Below are 11,466 nucleotides of genomic sequence, written 5' to 3' on the forward strand. Positions count from 1 at the left end.
GAAGAAGCTGCGCAAGCTCACTCTTGAGAATGCAACGTATAGTTGTCCAGGAGAAAAGCAATCCTAGCTGAAATCAACCTTTTGTTGGGTCTGTCCCTGAGACTTATTACTTGTCATCGCGAAGCAGAGCCTTACTGGAAATTGGAGGCATCTGAATTGAAATGGGAGATCAGAGGGTGTAACAGGGATGCGAGGAATACATTGAGTGCGGAGAAACTCTAGAGACAGCGTGTGTATTAACTTGTGGATTTTTCTGTGAGTATTTGGTGGCAGCGTCACAAAGTTGCTTCCGCAAGAACGCGTTAGCTGCGGAGCTGAGCTCAGAGCAAAATGAGGTGAATGGGAGGGGAGAGGATGACGTCACTCCCCCACCCGCCTCAACTGTCAATCCCCCCATAAACACAGTCTTGGAATTTGCATAAGCACAGCCCTTCACCAGCAATTTTAACTTAGTTACAAAGTGATCAAAAAGTGATCAGGTTTATACCCTGCGTCCTCTCATTAAACTTGTATCCCACATTAGCCGAGGGCATGACAAACGCCAGCGGCAGCCTGTCTATGAACTTAATTTAAACTTTAGGTTTAGACCGTGCTTTGTTTCCTAAGTAGCTGCAGTCATGAATATGCTTGTATTTGTCACTCGCTCGCTTCTTATTGTTTCACTGCCTTCTCAATTATATAATGCATGTTTTCTTCAGCGTTTTTTGGAGCTCCTCCTTTGTTTTCTACGTACTGCGCTCACAGTCAGTTCACATGATTACGTGGGAGGCGTGATGATGTCACACGAAACTCCGCCCCCCACGGCCATCGAGCTGAACTCCATTACAGTATATGGAGAAAATAGGTTCCAGTTATGACCGTTACGCGTAGAATTTCGAAATGAAACCTGCCCAACTTTTGTAAGTAAGCTGTAAGGAATGAGCCTGCCAAATTTCAGTCTTCCACCTACACAGGAAGTTGGAGAATTAGTGATGAGTGAGTGAGAGAGTGAGGGCTTTGCCTTATATTAGTATAGATATATATATATATATATAGCAAAATACCCGCACTTCGCAGTGGAGAAGTAGTGTTAAAGAAGTTGTGAAAAAGAAAAGGGAACATTTAAAAAATAACGTAACATGATTGTCAATGTAATTGTTTTGTGACTGTTATAAGTGTTGCTGTCATCAAGGATTTGATTATCATTTCTTTCAATTTGGAGGATGTGTTGTGTTCAAGTTACATTCCGTGTTTGTCAACCGTTGTAAAGATAACAGGTTTCATTCATCGATTCCTTTCTTACTTCATCAATAAACAGCTCGTCTTCCTCTTTATTTGAAATATCACACACTGCATGCAAAGGTTTTTTTTTCACTGTCTTCCTTTAGTTGGACATTGACTTTTTCCACCGTGTGCTTTGTTTCCGCAGTAGCTGCACTTATGAATATGCTTGTATGCGTCACTCGCTTCATATTCTTTTGCTGCCTTCTCAATTGTGTAATGCGTTTTTTGTTCAGCGCTCTTTGAAGCTGTTACTTTTTGTCTGCGTACTGCGTTCACAGTCAGTTCACATGAGCCGCTCAGAGTACATGCATCGAAGGTTCTCATCTGTGCTTGTGCTATCTCGTGCGATGTTAGCTCAGACCCGGCAATGCGTCTTCTCATTAAACTTGTATCTCGTGAATATCGTATTCGTCGTAGGCATGACAAACGGCAGCGGCAGCATGTCTGTGAACTTAATTTAAACTTAAGGTTTACACCGTGCTTTCCTATTCGTTTGCATAAGCAAAGTCCTTCACCCTCGAATACTTAGCGGCAGAGTGTTTTTATTGGATTGCCGCTGACGGACGGCCTTATATGGGCAGGCAATCAATTACGTGGGAGGCATGACGATGAGGGACGCAACTCCGCCTCACACGGCGACCAAGCTGTGCCATTACAGGCCGGTATATATGTACATAAGTAGGTTTCAGTTATGACCATTTAGCGTAGAATTTCAAAATGAAACCTGCCTAACTTTTGTAAGTAAGCTGTAAGGAATGAGCCTGCCAAATTTCAGCCTTCTACCTACACGTGAAGTTGGAGAATTAGTGATGAGTGAGTCAGTCAGTCAGTGAGGGCTTTTCCTTTTATTAGTATAGATTATTAATCCTTGGAATCATAAGATAACTGGCATCTTGAGAACTTAATGTGCACTCTGGTTTGTAAGTAGCCATCCCCAGCCCTCCACGTGCGTAATAGTGAAACAGGACAGTGAGGAGGGCCCTGCCTGGCTCTCTACTCCTGTTGTCAATGCTTCCCACAGCCTCTGTCTCGGATTAGTGTGAATATATCGCTTCTGTTAGTGAACTATGATTCTTAGTGTGATGAGAGGTAAGGTACACCCCCTAAGGCTAGCGCTTTAGTGAGGAAGGCCCGCGCCCTCTCCCCTCAGCCCATTGCATCTCTCTCATATTTGCACAAGTAAATCGCTACTGCAAGCAAACTATGATACTTGGTGTGATGAGAGAAATCTTAAAATCAACTGGAATGGTGAAGCAAATTATAGAAAAAAATCAAATCTAAATAAGTAGTTCTCACGTGAAAAATGGACAAACATGGATTTTATATATATATAAATTTTACGGATTATAACACACCTGGGAAAACATTCGCCGGCAGGGAATGGCGGGGTACTAACTTTCTCCCTGTGCTTTCTTACAGAAAAAAGGACACTCCGCCGCCATAAGCCGGCTTTGCCCGCAGTACGTTTACTTCCGCCCTTCCTCCGCCATCTTGTCCTGACGTCATTGGTCCCAGCATCCCTCACGGTTCCTTCCCAGCATTCCTCCACTTCCGGCTCCTCCCTCATAAAATGGCCACCGACGCCATGCTTTGGCGTCTCGCATTTGAACTGTTTAGTTTATGTTTGACCTGCTTTTCTTTTTTTGATTATTGTGGATCGTCTACAATATACGGGGCCGGAAAACCCCAAACCTTTGTGCTGTCTCCTATTGGAGTTATTACAATATATATATATATATATTACGATATGAGATGATGCATTCAGATAAGTGAGCTGGACCTGGCCCATTTAAGGCTTTATATGATAAAAGCAGGATTTTGAAATCTAGTCAAAACGTAACCAGGGCCCAGTTGTGAGGGTTGTGTTTTCTTGTTCTTGTAATTATTCTTGCAACATTATTGTGAATGAGCTAAAAACTGTATAAAGAACAATTTGAGCAGCCAGTGAACACTGCATTGCTGTAGTCAATCCTACTAGAAATAAATGCATGAATTAATTTCTCAGTATCCCACATAGTTAGAAAACTACTTAATTTCCGAACATTTTTAAGATGGAAGAAACATGTTTTGGGCAATTTTGTAATGTGCACTTTAAATGGCATGCTGCAGTCATAGATAATGCATAGATTGTGAACTGATTCAGTAAAACTAATCATGATTCCAGCTGAGTTAAATAATGACAAAATATTGTTGTGATCAGCATGTTTCCCCCCACAATAATTAATAACTCTGTTTTTATTTAAAGACAAACAGTTCCTATCTGTCCACTCCTTTAATTCACTTAACTCGTCTAATTAAGAACAACATCGGAGAAACTCATTTGGTCTAAAAGAAAGGTATAGCTGGGTGTCATTGAGTGAAAATTAATGTTATGTTTTCTAATGACAGATCCCAGTCGAAGCATGTGATGTGAAAACAGTAAAAGTCCCAGTACTGAACCCTCCCGGACACCGTATCTCACTTCTTTGTACAGTATAATGATGGAGTATTGTCAGCACATATTTGTATGTACTGGAATCAATTTGATAAATAACAACTAATCTAGGGTCCTCATGCATAATGCCATGTATAGAATTCACACTAAAACATGGCGTACGGACAAAAGCGGAAATGTTCGTACACAAAAAAATCCCGACGCATAAATCTATGCAAACACAAATTTCCACATTTTTCAGCTACATAAATCCCGGTCAACGTGAAAAGTAACGTACGTGCACGCGCCTGCTGCCACTCCCCAACTCCTCCCAGATTTATGCCTCTTTGAATATGCAAATCAATACAAATAGCCCTTGAGCTCAGCATTCTGTGAAAAGACAATGCAAAAGCACAGGGAAAAATAGAAGTATTTCAGCGAATTCAAGGTGGAGGCGAAGAAAAACGTACTATTTGTTGGTTTAAACAGTGGTATAAACAACAAAAGGAAGTTGATTGAGTGACATAGAGTGTCAGAGAAACTCAAAAGTTCAAGTTCACAAAGTCGCACAGTGCCTGAAATAAAAAAGAAGTTGTCGGATGTCAAAGTCATCGTGAAAGGGCGAGTTGTAGCCCACCAGCTGAGAGTCAGGCCACTGCACCCAGAGCATCTCTCAGAGTCATATTATAATTTGATGTTAGCTGATCTAAGTTGTTTTCTATGATTACACTTGACATACTCAAATTATCTATACATTTTGAAGCAGAATGACAAGTTACATGTAGCACTCTTTGCTTAAATCTGTTTGTGTATTGGTAGGGGTAGAACCGAATCAAATGTAATTAAATAGTGATCAGAAGTAACTTCATTCAATAGAGTAATATTTAAATTTGGAATGTCCCACTGTGAGTTATAATTAAATCTAATGTGTGGTTATGATTATGAGTTGGACTTTTGACAACCTGACAAAATTCTACTGAATTTAACAAATAAGTAAAAACATTTGCTAAAATTATCAGTTTTCAAATCAATGTGTCCATTAAAATCCCCCATCAACGCTACACGATCATCATTTATAGCCAAATCAGATAAAAGATTGCCATATTCAGTCATGAACAATGAATATGGCCCAGCTGGTCTGTAGACTAGCACTATAAGTGTGCTGCAATCTGTTTTAATGTTTTAAATGAGTGCCTTAAGGAAATTCAAATTCTTTATTTTGTTTTTTTAAATAGAGTGCCATTGTGAAGAATGCTACACATCCTCTCCCCAACACACTGACAGTGAGTACTAACAGCAATCAAAAGCCCTACCTGAGCTCCTTTATACCGACAGCAAACACAGCTGGATAATGAACACCTCGCCGTGACTGTGACATCCAAGTCAGAACTTTTCTTTCTTTTTAATTATCTTGCTTTATAGTCATTCTAGTGTGTGTTCATACCAAAGTGTGTGTGTGTGTTTATTTACTTGTTTATCTACTTATGTATTTTTTTTTATTTAAAGAGCATCTGTTAAAATCGAAATTTCTCCTTGGGGTTCAATACAGTTCTATCTCTCTGTCTTTGTATTTCTGTATCTGTCTCTCTATCTAATTGTAGTACAATTTTTCAAGCACACAGTGGAGATTTAAAAATCTGAAGTCTCGAGCTAACTAGTGGTTTCATCCATCTTTAAAGGACAGCAGGTCATTGTGGTGCTTTGCCAATAAATATATAGTGTGTAACAAAGGAGCTATATAGGCTCCGGACCCGACACAGATGGACACGGAGACACGTATAAAAAGTACAAAGGCCTTTATTTTTCTTCACCCGTGGGCGCACGTCTTCCCTGTGACCCACAGGCAATACACAGTCCCACAAAACACCAGTCCAACTCACAGCTACACCACCTTCCTTCCTTTCCCACCACTCCTTCTCAAGCTTTGTCTCCTTCCTCCCAACTCTGGCTCTCTGAGTGGTGGTGGCTGGCCCTTTTTATAACCCACCCGGAAGTGTTCCAGGTGCTTGACCACCTGGTCCTAATTGCACCTCCGGGTGGGGCTGAAGATTCGTCCAGCCAGGCTGCTGAGTCCATGCAGCTCCCCCTAGCGGCCATCCGAGCCCCTAACCAGGCTGTGGAGGACTCCATCTCCCATGGAGCCCTGCGGGTGGTTGGGGAATCACCGTCAGCCATGGAGGCTGCCTCCAAGCGTCCTGGGGGAGGTACTGGAATGCCCATGGTGGCTGTCCCTGGAACATAAGCAGCAGGGGCGTCCCTGTCGGGCATGGGACCCGGCTGTCCTTCACAAGTGCCAGTGAAATACTGAATCATTATGATCTGCTGATGATGCAGCTGTGTGGTTGTTCTTTTACTTACTTGGATTCCGGTGTACGCATTTATGAATGAATGAATGAATGATCTTTATTGTCATTGTCACAGGTACATCGAAATTGGAAGATGTCTCTGGTCAGTGTATTATCACATATAAAAAAAAAAAACGAGTAGAATATAAACAAACATTCAGTAGTGCAAACTATCACATCTATAAAAAACAAAAAAACGAGTGAATCTAAACAAACATTATAGACAAACATTCAGTAGTGCAAACTGCATAAGTCAGTGCATAATTCATGTAGCTGTTTTGTGACCATTATCTGCTTTTAGTGGCATTGAGACGTGCTATTGCAGTTGGGTAAAAACTATGTTTGAGTCTATTTGTCCTTGCATGTATTGCTCTATACCGTTTGCCTGACGGCAGCAGTTCGAATAGGGAGTGTCCAGGGTGTGAGGTGTCCTTTATGATGTTATGGGCTTTTTTGAGGCAGCGGGAGCTGTGTAGATCTTCTAGTGTGAGGAGAGGGCAGCCGATGATCCTTTGGGCAGCGTTGATGACTCCCTGAAGTGCTTTCCTCTGAGCCACTGTGCAGCTAGCGTACCATATGCATATGGTACATATATTTGTTAGTTGTGGGAATTACAACTCGAAGACACATGATATCCAATATGGTGTTCCACAAGGCTCTATCCTGGGTCCGCTGTTATTCTCAATCTACATGCTTCCGTTAGGTCAGATTATCTCAGGGCACAACGTGAGCTACCACAGCTATGCTGATGACACACAGCTGTACTTATCAATAGCACCTGATGACCCCGATTCTATTGATTCACTAACACAATGTCTGACTAGTATCTCAGAATGGATGAATAGTAATTTTCTCAAGTTAAATAAAGAGAAAACTGAAATTTTAGTGATCAGCAATAATGGATACAATGAGGCTATTAGAAATAAACTGGATACATTAGGATTAAAAGTCAAGACGGAGGTAAAAAGCTTAGGGGTGATTGTTGACTGTAATCTGAATTTTAAATCACATATTCATCAGATCACTAGGACAGCATTTTTCACTTAAGAAACATAAGTAAAGTTAGACCTCTTTTATCACTGAAAGATGCTGAGAAATTAGTTCACGCGCTTGTTTTCAGTCGACTAGATTACTGTAACGCACTCCTCTCAGGACTACCCAAAAAAGATATAAATCGCTTGCAACGAGTGCAGAATGCAGCTGCTAGAATCCTAACTAGGAAAAGAAAATCCGAACACATTACTCCAGTTTTGATGTCACTACACTGGTTACCTGTGTCATTCAGAATTGACTTTAAAATTCTGCTTATGGTTTATAAAGCCTTAAATAATCTCGCCCCATCTTATATATCGGAATGTCTGACACCTTATATTCCAAATCGTAACCTCAGATCCTCAAATGAGTGTCTCCTTAGAATTCCAAGAACAAAACTTAAAAGAAGTGGTGAGGCGGCCTTCTGCTGTTATGCACCTAAAATCTGGAATAGCCTGCCAATAGGAATTCGCCAGGCTGATACAGTAGAGCAGTTTAAAACACTGCTGAAAACACATTACTTTAACATGGCCTTTTTATAACTTCATTTTAATCGTAATTTAACTTAATCCTGATACTCTGTATGTTCAATTCATCATAACAACTATTCATGGTGGCTCTAAAATCGGTACTGACCCCTACTCTCTTTTCTGTTTCTTTTTCCGGTTTCTTTGTGGTGGTGGCCTGCGCCACCACCACCTACTCAAAGCATCATGATGCACCAACATTGATGGACTGAAAGCCAGAAGTCTACGTGACCATCATCATCAGGTCCTTCCATGAAAACCCTAAATACAAAGAGGACTGTTTGATTTATGTTAGGTAGAATGCCCAGAGGGGACTGGGTGGTCTCATGGTCTGGAATCCCTACAGATTTTATTTTTCTCCAGCCGCCTGGAGTTTTTTGTTTTTCTGTCCCCCCTGGCCATTGAACCTTACTCTTATTCGATGTTAATGTTGATTTATTTTTTATAATTATGTCTTTCATTTTTCTATTCTTTAATATGTAAAGCACTTTGAGCTACTGTTTGTATGAAAATGTGCTATATAAATAAATGTTGTTGTTGTTGTTGTATATGCAGTATGTTAGGATACTTTCTATAGAAGCTCTGTAGAAGGACACCAGCAGTGTCTGTGTGATGTTATTCCTCCTGAGTACTCTCAGGAAGTACAGTCTCTGTTGGGTCTTTTTCAGCAGCTTAGAGGTGTTCACACTCCAGAGTAGGCTTTCCTCTATGTTGACTCCCAAGAACCGGAAGTCTGCCACCCTCTCCACACAGTCACCACTGATGATTAGTGGTTGGACTTCTGTCTTGTTTCTTCTGTAGTCTGAGTACTTTGGTCTTTTTAGTGTTTAGGAGGAGGTTGTTATCCTTGCACCAAGAAGACAGCTGCTCCACCTCATCTCTGTAGGCAGACTCGTCTCCCCCAGATATGAGCCCCACCACGGTAGTGTCATCTGCAAATTTCACAATGTTGTTGCTCTGGTGGGCGGGGGTGCAGTCGTGTGTGTAGAGAGAGTAGAGCAGTGGACTAAGCACACAGCCCTGAGGTGACCCAGTGCTGAGGCTTAGGGTTGGTGATGTGTGACGGCCCACTCTCACTCTCTGTCTGCGGCCAGTGAGGAAGCTGTTGATCCATCTGCAGATGCTGTGAGGAAGCCCCAGGTCTTTTAGTTTGACATCCAGTTTGCAGGGAAGAATGGTATTGAATGCAGAGCTGTAATCTACAAAAAGCATGCGTACATAGCTTCCTTGCCTCTCCAGGTGTGTTACGGCGGCATGGAGTGCTATGGCTATGGCGTCCTCAGTAGATCGGTTCGCTCTGTAAGCAAACTGGTGGGGGTCAAGGCTGCGGGGTTGGGCTGCTGTAATGTGATAACGGACCAGCTTCTCAAAACACTTCATCACCACTGGGGTGAGTGCCACTGGTCGATAGTTGTTAAGGTTGGAGATGTGAAGTTTCTTGGGCAAGGGTATTATGGTGGAGGTCTTGAGGCAGGGTGGGACAGTCGACTGTGCAAGGGATTGGTTGAAGATCCTGGTGAAGATCTCAGCCAGCTGGTCTGCGCAATCCCTCAGTACATGTCCTGGTACGCCATCAGGACCAGCCACCTTCCTCAGGTTTACGGCCCGCAGGGTGCGCCTCACTTCATGTTCCTCCAGAGTGATGATGGTACTACAGTGGGCTGTGTGGTGTTGCCGTGCCTCTAAAGCATCCGGTGCAGTGACCTCAAAACAGGTGAAGAAGATGTTCAGCTCCTCCGCCAGTGCTAGGTCACCTTTAGCAGCACCTAGGTTGGTCTTGTAGTTCGTCAGCTTCTGGACACCCTGCCACACAAGCCGGCTGTTCTTGCTTTCCAGGTGGTTCTCAATTCTCCTCCTGTAATCCGCCTTGGCCTCCCTGATGCCTCTTTTCAAGTTGGCTCTTGCCATACTGTAGTGGTTCCTGTTGCCGGACCTGAAGGCGTTATTCCTCTCCTTTAACAGCTGTCGGATTTCCCGGGTCATCCAGGGCTTTTGGTTGGGGTAAGCCCGGATATGTTTGTCCACTGTGACAGTGTCTATGCAGTGTTTGATGTAACAGAGGACACTGTCCGTGAATATTTCCAGGTCTTGATGTTCGAAGATGTTCCAGTTGGTTTTATCAAAGCAATCCTGCAGCTTTTGAGAGGCACCCTCTGGCCATGTAGTAACAGTCTTTGTGATGGCCGACGCGGTTTTCCTGATGGTGGCATATACAGGAATTAGGAGCAGGGACAAATGGTCAGACTGGCCCAGGTGTGGTAGAGGTCTGGCCCTGTAGCCCTTCTTGATGTTTGAGTAAACTTTGTCCAGAGTGTTATCACCCCTAGTGGCACACTTTACATGCTGGTGAAAATTAGGGATTACTGTTTTTAAATCTGCATGATTAAAATCCCCAGCTATGATGTGTACAGCGTCCGGGTATTTGCTCAGTTTGTTGCTAATGTTTGTAGGCAGAAGTGTTATCGCCACGTTAGCATTAGCATCTGGTGGTACATAAACAGCTGTTGTTATGATGACGGTGAACTCCCTTGGAAGGTAGATGGGCCTGCATTTAACAGTCAGTTATTCTATGTCCGGTGAACAGTGACGGTTTGTGATCACTGTGTTAGTGCACCAACTGTTATTCACATACAAGCAGATTCACCCTCCTTTTCTCTTACCGGAGTTCTCTGTTCGGTCCTGGCGCTGTGCGGTGTAGCCTGCTAGCTCAATAGCCGCGTTCGGAATGGATTGATGCAGCCAGGACTCGGTGATCAGAAGGATGCATGAGTCTTTGATGTGGTTATTCGCTGTTATTTGTAACTTTAGCTCGTCCATCTTGTTCGCCAGGGATCTGGCATTCGAGAGGAATAGACTAGGGAGCGGTGGTCTAAGTGGCTGCCTCCTTAGCCTGGTTAGCACGCCAGCCCGGCAGCCTCGCTTTCTCCTTCTCTCTCGACGCCGCCCGTGCCTCCTCCCCGCTGATATAGTAATCCACGAAGCGCCTGGTCTCCTCGCTATTTCCTCCGGTATTTTGTGCAAGCGGATAAATTCGATAGTCACACTCACACGGTAACTCACTCCGATCTTAAGGAGATCATTTCGGCTGAAGATGTTATTCGCTTGACTGACTGTACACAAAACAAAGCACAAGACGTACAAAAACAAAAACATCCAAACACAACACCGACTAGTGGGACACCGAGCTGCTGCAACTACGTGCGCCGCCATTTTTTCCTCACTGTATGAATGAGTATCACCAAGCCATGACTAGGAAGCTTGTTTCCTCTGTCTTTGAGTTCTACATAAAATGTTTGCATTTTTACTTTTATGGTTACAGATGGTCATCTCACTCGGCGGCTATGATTTCAAGGAGCTCCGATGGTTGAGCTTCTTACAGGTTGCTGCACAACCGAAGTGCCACTTCTACAGGCAGCATGTCAAGCATTTGCCATTTCGGGTGTGTACAGCCCGGCGTGTGTTTAGCTGTGAGGAGCAGATGTTTTGTGAGTAAAAATGATTAAAGAAATATTTGAACTAATGTAATTGAAGTCACATAGAATGTTACTTTTGTTTAAAATTAGGCCAGTCTGAATTTTCACCATTACTTTGAATTTTCAGAACCTGTTTTTGGGCTATCTCAAAAATGTGACTTTTAGGACAAATTACCTTGAAGAATAAGCGTGTCAGATTTCAACAAAATATGGCTACTGAGAACCACGTTTTAATTTGAACAGAAAGACATGAAAACAGCAGTAGGTGCCTTTCACACACTATGTAAATGCTACTAAAAAGATCAGGCTGTTCATAGTATAAAATCTAACTGGCCTCTGCCACGGTGCTAACAAACTTAAAACATAGTTTTAAGCAGATCACAAGTCTGTTACAGTCAATTCAGTAGTACTAG

Source organism: Polypterus senegalus, chromosome 1 (genome assembly GCF_016835505.1).
Source record: "Polypterus senegalus isolate Bchr_013 chromosome 1, ASM1683550v1, whole genome shotgun sequence".
Taxonomy (NCBI): Eukaryota; Metazoa; Chordata; class Cladistia; order Polypteriformes; family Polypteridae; genus Polypterus; species Polypterus senegalus.